Below are 11,159 nucleotides of genomic sequence, written 5' to 3' on the forward strand. Positions count from 1 at the left end.
ACCAGATCCTTAGTTTCAGCTACTATTTATCCAGGTACGGGGAAAAAGGAATTATTTATATGTAGAGTTACATGAGGAAATTGGGTAGAGGAAGAGTCCCGTAAGATTATGAATAATTTTATAATTATTTTTGCTTAGAGAATTATTGATCTGATGTGATTCTGTATATAATTAGGACTACGAATATATGATTTATTTGTAAAAATGATGCTCTGGGAGTGAGAACGAAATTATAGAAAAGTGTTTGTAGGCTAGGTTTTGGAAAAATTGGATTATTTCTGTTTGAGAAATTGATGATCCCATTAGATTCGGTATATGTTGAGGATGATATGGGAGAGAGAACGAAATTGTAGAAAAGTGCCTGTGAGTTAGGTTTTGGAATAATTGAGGATTTTACCGTTTATGTTAAGATTATATTAAATTGCTAATTCTATTGATTATTATATTAATTTATGAATGTTATTGTTATATTGTTTGATAAAATTGATGATCTAGATGAGGATTCATGGTGAATTACTTGAGGGGTATGCGAACCACTATTTTGTGTGGATTGTGTATGTATTGTGGAATTGAGATGTGGATGTGGATGTGGATGTGGATGTGGATGTGGATGTGAATGAGAATGTGATTGTGATTCCTCACACTTGTGGCCAGGGGTGGCACGACCTTAGGCAAGAAATGCTACAGGCGTGACCTTGGCATAATATGGGATGGGTGATTCCTCATGCTTATGTCGGGGGTGGCACGACCTCGAGCAAGAGATGTTGCAGGCGTGACCTTGGCACAGTGTAGGATGTGTGATTTCTCATGCTTATGTCGGGGGTGGCACGACCTTGGGCAAGAGATGCTACAAGCGTGACCTTGGCATAGGGTGGGATGTGTGAGACAATTAATGCTTATGTCGGGGGTGGCACGACCTCGAGCAAGAGATGCTACAGGCGTGACCTTGACATAGGGTTAATTGTAAGATTTGTGTGGATTGTGATGGATTGGTGTAATTGTGAATTGAGATGTGAAGGTGAATGATTGATAGAATGATGATATGTCTATAGAAAAGCTTGTAAATAACATTCCAAGTTATGATGAAATGATGTTGTGAATTTCTTTGTGTGCTTTATATATAAATGTTTTCTTTTCTCACCGTACAATTTGTGAATGTTTTAGGTGAGGAAGATCCAGTTGTGTGTGGCATCTAGAATATCAACCGTTGAGTTGTGGGTGTGCTCTGATATTGTGACATCGAGGCAGAGAATTCTAGGATAAATTTTTATATGTATTTAGAGTTATAACTTCTCTTTTAAAAGCAATTTGTAAACTCTCAAATTTTACTTTCTAAATTTCATTTTTAATTATTTTGGTTATTTATGAAGGTTTTATGTGAACCCTTTTACCAATGTTGAATATTTTATTCTTTAGTTTATTTACAAGATTTATTTATATATGTGTTGGGGGTAGTAAGGGTGTCACAATAACATCTATCGACAATAGCACAATTCACAACTTAACAACTTGCTTAACATTTATCAACTTTATTATAATCACATCTCAACATACAAATGTTAATAATTAATGCGTCGTCAAACATGTTAACTACGGAGATCTCCCACTAGGGATGGCAATGGGGCCCATGAGAGCGGGTAATAGTAAACCCGCCCCCGCCCCACTGGATGAAAATTGGTCACATACTCACCCTATATCCGCACGAGTATCCATTAAACGGGTATCCATGAATTTCTTAAATACCCACGGATATTCATGGATATTTATGAATTTTTCAAGAAATTAAAAAAATTATATTATAAATAATTTTAAGTTTATATTTAATGTCATTGAAATATTAAAAATAAAAATTCAATGTTAATTTTAAACTTGTATTTAACGTTAATTTTGTTAAAATAATAATAAAAATGCAAGATAATCAATAACTCAAAATACATCAATCTCACAAGTAAGTTAAAGTTTCATCACAAAGCTATAATAATTCAATCTCGTAATTTCAAACGAAAGTAAACAACTTAAAATACATAAATCTTATTGGTTCAATCAAAGCTAGAAAATTAATCAAATTACATCTAACATAATTCTATAACATGCTTAACACATGTTGGTAACTTCATCAACCTCACTTTTGTAAAAAAATAAGATGAGAAAGTGTAGTTTTGAGGTTATGTGGTATAAGGATAATTAGGATATTTAAGAAATATTATTAAATGGGTACCTGCGGGTATGGATATCATCATACCCGCCCCCGCCCCATTTATAAACAGGTAAAAAATTATTCGTCCCCACTATCTGCGGGTATCCAATTAGCCTATCCATTTATTATCCGTAGAGAATTTTACCCACACATACCCGCGAGTGGGGGTATTTTTGCCATCCCTATCTCCCATATTGCAAGGTAAATATTTTAAGTAATTTGACCCTACAGAACCACAAATTTAGACCTATCTCAGTCAAATCAAGTATAGGACAGCATTAAGCCTCAAAGAGGGCTGGGTATAGACAATTGAGTTTGATTTCTCAAGTTTTAACGCTTAAATTAGGAAGTATGGTACTGTGACAAGGTAGAACAGTTTGGGTATAGACCTACCACAATATTAGCTTGTAACACTAAGCTACCTATGGAGTTAGCCTATCGAGTATCCTCCAAATACCACAACCATCCAATACTAAATTAGAGATCAAGTCTCCAACTTCGTACTTTACTCGATTAGACATTCAATTAGGATATGGTTTGATTACCGCCATATCAATGCACATAGTCTATAGAGGAAAGATCAACTTTAAAACAACATAATTCACCTCTAGCATCTATTTGTCTTAATTAAGACATGTATCTCAACCACATGCCCACATCTTCACAACTTAACAGTTATACAACTTACAGCTTAACATCATCAATCCATCTATTAACTTACAACATAAGTATTCATCATTAGATATCATTATACACACAACATGGTCATCAATATTAATCAATAGATCATCATAAAACAACACGTATATGATAAGTATGTTGCACCTGACACTACTCAAACAGCGCCCGCCGCTATCGAGACAGAGAGCTCCTAGCCTCGCTCGTGCTCAGCATCACACCACTCGTATATGGCGTGATTGAATTAGATAGTACCCCCACTTTTTCGTGCCTAACATGGTAAAACCCATGTCCAACCCTAATCAGGTAAAAAGTCTCTACCCAACTCACACATGGTGCCACACCTTCAACACCCAACATGAACCTAAGTAGAGACAAGTTTTTCTCATCACATCCAGTGCCACTCAACCCACATTCGGTGTGATTCCAACTCGAGATGATTCTCTCTCCTCACGTCCGATGCCACCGATCCTACGCCTAGTGTGATTGAGATAAAGACTTCCCTTTGGACTCATGCTCAACACCTGATGTGATATCCGTTCCCGCATAATGTAGAATATGATTCTTATCTAATACACCTGAAACTTAGCAACTCCAACCACATGAAACACAAAACCAACTCATACATACCCCCAATCAAATCAAAACAATGCATGCAACCGTAGATTTCCAACATTCATAAAAAAACCCCTTAGGGCTTATTCAAGAATCAAACCTACCTCACAACTCAACCCCCAAGTAAATCAACAATGTAACACAAAATTAAGGATCTTCGTACACAACAATCAACATACATATTATTAAAAGCAATTCAAGTTTCCCTTACCTCTTTGGTGAACTAGAATCTATCAAAGAAAGAAGGGAAGAAGGAGCTTTGTACGGTTCCGAGCTAATTTTGCAACACAGCTATAAGGAGTTTTGAATTCAAAAACTTAACTACTCTAGTCAGCTAACAAGGAGAAAGACAAGGAGATTTTCAAGTAAGAAGGAAAAGAGGAAAGAAGGAAAGAGATCTCTCACATAAGCTCTCTACTAAACATGAGTCTTAGAAGTTTTCATTAAACATTATTACTTTGATATTTAATTAACTTCTCAATTCTTTTTCGTAAAATATATCCTTCATCTTTAACTTATTATTTTGGATTTCTTAAGTATGTTATTAAAGGTTTGATTTATAATTATATGTATGAAAAAATAACTTTACCAAAATAAATCAAAATTTTAATTTAGTAATTTCTACATTTAAAAAAATTATTAGTTATGAAAAAAAATAGTTAAACTTGGGAGAACTTAAATCTCAACCCATCAAACTCATCAATGACAAACACTTTTTGGGAGTTCAATTCTAGACGACTTGTCCAACTAGAAACTATCAACAATTCACCCCAAATACATCATCCACATGCATTTCAAACATGTCATTGGTGTTGTATGGGGAAAATCAATTAATATAATCTCCACCCAAAATGGTAATACTAGAAGACAAGAAATTCATGTCAATGTTACAACTAGATGATATGCTATAAAAGTTACCTCACCCAAAAGCCAACAACAATTAGAATAAACCTCACTTGTGCTAGAATAGGTTTGTGAAGACATGGAAAAATATAAAGTTATAAATCCTTAAGATGAAGCACTATTTTTTCTTTAAAAGTGAAATGATGAATTAAGGAAAGTTCCGAAGGAGAGACCATCACCTAAGAATGACTTAGACCATCTTTGAAAGTTTGAGCACACATTGTTGCAAAATCAAATTCTATATCATTATGATTACTCTAAACATGCATGATGAACCCTCAATACAATGTTGTAGTTCACAACCAATACGTGACAAGATCGAAAGACAAAGGAACACATAAAAGTGGAGGTAGAATGTGTGTGTTTTTTGAAGTCTTTCTACAAGGATGAATAAACAATTATAAGTTATAAAGCAGTTTGTCTAGAAAATATGTGGACACAGGAACTTATGAGCACAAGAATTTTTTTATTAGTCCACTCAATTGAACTATGTCCAATTACCTTCTAGGAGAGTTCTACTAACTCAATGGAAAGTACAAGTATTTTTCACTACCACTTTTGATTTACATAGTATTCTCCATGTCACTATTGGCTAAAATGTAAACAACTATTTACAGAACATTTTTTACAACAAACCTCTTCAGTCTCAAGGGAAAGCCAAGGTAGTTTTTTTTTATTGTTTTTGCAAGGTAACTCTCAAAGAGAGGATATGTGAGTTTAACCCGCAAGGTTATAACTTGTTAAGGCAACGATAAGTATCTATAAACTCATAACATTCTTTGTCCATTGGATGATAACTTAAGCTATACAAGGTAAAGAGAGTGAATGATCTAATAGAGTTTTGACATAGCTAGATCGTAGGAAATTCGATGTTACAACTATTTAAACGATCTTGTTACTACAAGAAATGTTACATATAGTGATATACAAAAATGTCATTATAGGTATAATATATGTAGGTATATATCTATTTGGAATATAGTTATATACAATTTTAATATTGATTTTGAATGAGATTTAACAATATATTTTGTGTGTCACTACAGCCTATACCCACACTTTTTAACAATATACCAACATATATTATATTTATTGTGTGAGAAAAAGTAGTTTTTAGTGACACATATTGTGTCACTATATGACAATTTTCTTGTAGTGAGTATTTATACGATTTATCCATTGTGATGAGAGAGCCTTTCATGTAGTCATTTTAACTTCGTCTTTAATGCACAATAGTCCTTTACATTAAGAATGCATGCACTTTGAGATATTTCTTAAAAAGAGTTGACCTTTTCTTAAAGCATCTTTATGCACTCTACATATTTGGTAAACCCTCAAAATGTTGCATAATATGTTATTCATGACTGTTTTTTGTTTGTTTTATTGTTAAGTCTTTGGCAAAACTTTATTTTTCTTGTTAAATGTGCAATAAACATAAAAAAAAATACTTAAAGAGATGAAATTCATGCACTCGAGATAAAATGGAACAATTATAAACTTTGAAGTTATGCACGATCATGCATATTTGATGCATGATTGTGTTTCAAGAGGAAGCATGACTGTGCTTTAAGAGGAAGCACAATCATAATTTAAGAGGAAGCATGATTGTGTTTCAAGAGGAAGCACACCTTTATTGAATGAAGCACACTTGTACTTCTTTTTTGGAGCATCACTGGTTGGGAAACACCCTTGATATTATTGAAGCACGTTTGTGCTTCCCTTTGGTCTAAAAAAGCACACCCTTGTTGATGAAGAAGCATGCTCTTAATTATTAAGCACGATAATACCACTACAAGAAAATTCGGTATTTCAGACGGCAAAAATCCGTGGGAAATGCCCAAAATCCGTGGGTAATGAGGCATTTCCGACGGATTACCGAAAAACACTAATCCGTCGGTAAATTGCTCGTCTGAAATTTACCCACGGATTTTTATCCGTGGGTAACTTTCCCACGGATTTATCCGTGGGTAATTTCTGACGGATTTATCCGTGGGTAATTTTCCACGGATTTATCTGTGGGTAACTTTCCCACGAATTTTCCCACGGATTTATCCGTGGGTAATTTCCCACGGATAAATCCGTGGGAAATTACCCGAAAATTATAATTTTAATAAATTTATTAATGTAACAACCCTCATATTTGGCCTCTCAAGGGTTCTATTTCACGATATTTCATTGTTCAGTGTGTTTTATCCTTACTTGTGCAATTTTTGGGAAACTTCCCAGAAGGTCACCCATCCTTGTACTACTCCAGGTCCAACACGCTTAACTGTGAAGTTCTTATGAATAAGCTACCGAAATGTATATGTGTGTTGTCAGTATAACTTGTACAAATTAATTCATTTAAGTTATCCTCAAATATACAATCTTATATTTGTACTATAATAATAATATATAATAATTTTATATTACAAATAATAATATTAATAATAATAATAATATATTTAATTATTATTTATTTATATGTACTTACTTTAATAATTGTCTACTTATTTTTATTTAAAATTATAATTTAAATTATTTAATTTTATAATTTATAATGATAATATAATTTAAAAAATTATAAATATTTATTTAATACATACTTATAAATTAAATTTTAATATTTTAAATAAATTATTAATTAATTTAATATATTTATTTACCTTAAATCAAACATATAAAATTCAAAAAATGTATTTATCCTTGTTTTTTTTCCTTCTAATTATCAACTATTAATAAAATACTAACTTAAAATCTTATCTAATTATATATAATATTCTCATATAAAATTTAAAATCATATATTAGTTATACAAAAATATTAAGATCATATAGTAAAACCATATATTAATTATACAAAAATATTAAGATCATATAGTAAATTGTCAATAAGATTTTAGTTAAATAATTTAAAATAATTAATGTTTCAATTATATTGTTAATTCACAAATAATTTATTCCAAAACTAATTAATTTTTTATATTAATTATTAGTAAAATTTAGTAACTTTTAATTTAACAATTAATTAGATCGATAAAATTCAACACACATCATGAGTTACTGAGCGGAATAACTTTACCAAAGAGTTATTTTATAAGTTATCTTAAATCAAACATATAAAATTCAAAAAATGTATTTATCCTTGTTTTATTTTTTAATTATCAACTATTAATAAAATAATAACTTAAAATCTTATCTAATAATATCATAATATTTTCATATCAAATTTAAAACCAGTTCTTACATTTTCGACAAATATAAATTTGTCTGAAATATTTCATCAATAATATAGCTTTTCCTACAAAAAAATTTCATCGAAAATATAAACTTTTCAACAGATTTAATTTTGTTTTATAAGAAATTATCTTCGATTAATATAACATTTTGTATATATAATTTAAGAGTAAAATATTTTTAATTTAACGGTTGAATTTACAAAATTCACATTTAATATAAAGTTATAGGTCATCTTGTAACTAATTTTGTCTAAAAAGTAATAGATAATCATACCCTTAACTGATTTTTATTTTATATATTCTAATTTTATTTATAATAATATGATTATATATTTAAATAATTTAATTTTAATAATTTTTTAAGTATATTTTTGTCTTTTCACTTAAAATATTTGAATTTCCATATTTTAATTTGAATTATTTTTTAAGTATATTTTTGTCTTTTTGTCTTAAATTTTTGAATTTCTATATTGTAATTTAAATAATTTTTTATTTCTATTATTTATTAATTCTTTTCTTTTTTAATGTTTTATAACATTATTAAAATTTTATAATTTTAATCTCTTTAATTTTATATTACTTTTTATTTTATAAATATAATTTAGATTATTCATTTTATAATTAAATTAATTTTTTTAAATTTTTTATGAGTTTACATTCTAAGAATGTATTGAAACTCCTCAATTTTGAATTTTAAAAAAAATAATTTTTCACAGAATTTCCCACGGATTTATCCGTGGGTAATTTCCCACGGACTAATCCGTGGGTAATTTCCCACGGACTTGTTCGTGGGTAATTTCCCACGGATAAATCCGTGGAAAATCCGTGGGAAATTCTGTGAAATTTTTAAATTCAAAATTTTATTAAATAATTATCCTATTTAAAGATATTAAATCAATCATAATTATGTAAATCAAAACAAGTTCATTCATACAAAATAAAATGTCATACATAACAAATAAAGTTTAGGAGTTCAAATTTAAAAATAACATATAGTACGATCAGTAGTAGAATTATAACATAATGTCTAATAATCAGAATATCCATGTTGTTGCTATCTAATAATCAAATATTGAGGAATTTCAATACATTCTTAGAATGTAAACTCATAAAAAATTTAAAAAATTTAATTTAGTTATAAAATGAATAATCCAAATTATATTTATAAAATAAAAAAGTAAGATAATACAACTACTTATATAAGATAATACTGTTTATATACTATTAAGAGAAAATAATTTATTAATACAAATATCAATAATTAAATGAGATTTGATCTCTTATTTCATTATTTCAACTTTTTTTAAATTTATTTTAAATATCATGCATACTGTGATTTAAAAAAATATATTAAATTTAAGTAATAATTTTAAAAATGAATTGAAAAAAATCTTATTTTCAAAATTGGAGATCAATGAAAGTTTTCATCAAAATGACATAGTATTGGATGTAATTTAGAAATAAATGATAGATACATATATATGATTTGCAGAACATAATTTAACTTTTTTTCCCCTTATTTAATTAATAACGTTATTTTCAAAGAGATGAGTGATTTTTAAAAATTAAAGAAAAGATGTGTTATTCTTAAATTTGAACGTCATGTGTTGGTATTTTTCAAGATAAGTAACAAAAAACACATTTACGCTAATTAATTTATAATTTATAATAACCTAAACATATAATTATATATAGGTAATATAAGTCATACCTCACACACTTTGATTTATATTTATCTTATTTATATTTTGAAAACACCCATCTAATAATGAAAATATTATATAGTGCATTGTTGTGTGTATTGATGCCATTAGGATTGGTTGCATTTGAAAAATAATTGGCTTAAATTTTATTTAATAATTTCAGACGTGGGAAACTTCGTCAGAAATTTCAGACGGATTTTAATCCGTGGGAAACTTCGTCAAAATTTTTAGACGGATTTAAATCCGTGGGAAATTCCGTCAGAAATTTCAGACCGATATAAATCCGTCGGAAATTTCCCACGGATTTAAATCCGTCGAAAATTCCTTCATGTAAAAATCCGTGGGAAATTCCGTCGAAAATTTCCCACGGATCTAAATCCGTGGGAAATTTCCGACGGATTTTGGTCTGTGGGAAATAATCCGTGGGAAATTTGACTTTTTCTTGTAGTGTACTTAGTAGTTTGCCTTTTTTTTTTAATATATTATAAGTAGGATGTATAGACCACATTTTTAGCATCCAATTTTTAATTTTATATTTTTCCTCTTTCTCATGTTTTATGGTTGTGATTTAATTATTTCTTGTAAATCTCCAATGATGAATTGAATGAATTCTTTTTGGTTAATTGTCATATTATTTTAGTATTTTTAATTCTTATCTCAATTAATTGAAAGTACATGATCAAAATCTTAATAAAACACTAAAGTAATTGAATTCTAGAAATTTGCATGATTAAGTTGTTTTCTTAATTTTTAATTGAATTAATTTATTAATTCGCTTCAGCATTTTATGATCAATTTGGGATTTACCTAAAATAAAGATTGTTGGCTTCTTAAAACCAAAGGATTGTTAGTAATTTCAAAAGTAAATTGGTGGCAATATCTTATAATTCATGAAATTCATCTTGAGGAATAAGTCACAACTCTATAATTTTTAATTTTTGAATCTCAATCCATCTATTTTCTGCTTTAATTGTTATCTTACAAATCAAATTTAGTCCGCTCAAACTGTCAAACACTATAATTAGATTAGTATAATTGCTTGAGTATAGTCCTTTGAATTCAATATTTGGACTTTGTTCATTATTAATACTATGATACATTTGCCTTTAAGCACATTTTAGTGTAGATACTCAAAACGTTTGTATCTTGAACACATGCTCATAAAATATTAGTCCAACAAACTCATTATATTTATTATCATCAAAACTATAGAGACTCAAACAATATAAATGTCTTTGGTTCAATGACAAATAAGGAACTTAGATCTCATGTGGGTATGGATTTGTACCTTTTCGACATCTTTTTACAAAGCGAATTGCCACAATCAAGATAACAAACAAATATTGAATTATCAAATGTCATTTATTAAATGTATGTAGTATCATGTATCAATATGTGACACGTCCTAAAAGAAACTTAATTAGAACTCTAAAATGAATGTTATATATTTTACCTTAAAATACATATTAAGAATCAAAATTAATAATTTCAAAAGGATGAACATAAAAAAGAAATACGAGAACTTATACCAAAATCTTCTCATTTTATACATACCAAAATTTTAGAGGATAAAAACTAAAGAAAAATTTTATAGCGATCAAAATCAAAATTAGATAATTTTTTATAAAATCTAAAAATATATTAAAGTCAATAAAAATATAAGTTAAATATATACATGAGTAGGTCATGGACTTTTCCAAAACTTTTAATTAAGTTCGAAACCTAAAAAAAAAATATAGTTCATCTTTTATAACTCAGATCATGTAATTGAGTCTATGAAATTATTTTATGACAACCTAAAATTAAAAAAATAAAATAATATATATATATATATATATATATATAT

The sequence above is a fragment of the Cajanus cajan genome, chromosome 3 (assembly GCF_000230855.2).
Source record: "Cajanus cajan strain Asha chromosome 3, NIPB_CcT2T_4, whole genome shotgun sequence".
Classification (NCBI taxonomy): domain Eukaryota; kingdom Viridiplantae; phylum Streptophyta; class Magnoliopsida; order Fabales; family Fabaceae; genus Cajanus; species Cajanus cajan.